Here is a 371-nt window from a genome sequence, read left to right as displayed (position 1 = left end):
GGAGAGCAGATAATCCTGTGCTCTCAGTGGATTCATTTGAGAATTTCTTTCATATTTTAATTCCGACTTGCTGTATCTCCCGATGTATAATGAGTGAATCAGACTCATGGCACAACCCCCGGGCCACTAAGATGAGTCTTGTGACTCAGATTCAAGGGTTTATTCTGATTTCTTCACTACTCTAGACACACAGATAACTGACTTGCTAACCAGTCTGAGCTAAATAGGTATGGTCTTCTTGTATAAGCTTGCTGTTTCAGAAGTATAAGCACATGCTAGTGCTTTATTAATCCTAAAGCTGCTGCTGATGTTCTCTTATGAGTGCATGATAACTAGCTAGTTAATTTAGCTAATGTGGAATAAGCTACAAC

Source organism: Pygocentrus nattereri, chromosome 12 (assembly GCF_015220715.1).
Source record: "Pygocentrus nattereri isolate fPygNat1 chromosome 12, fPygNat1.pri, whole genome shotgun sequence".
Taxonomy (NCBI): domain Eukaryota; kingdom Metazoa; phylum Chordata; class Actinopteri; order Characiformes; family Serrasalmidae; genus Pygocentrus; species Pygocentrus nattereri.
Note: the sequence above shows the minus strand (reverse complement) of the source record.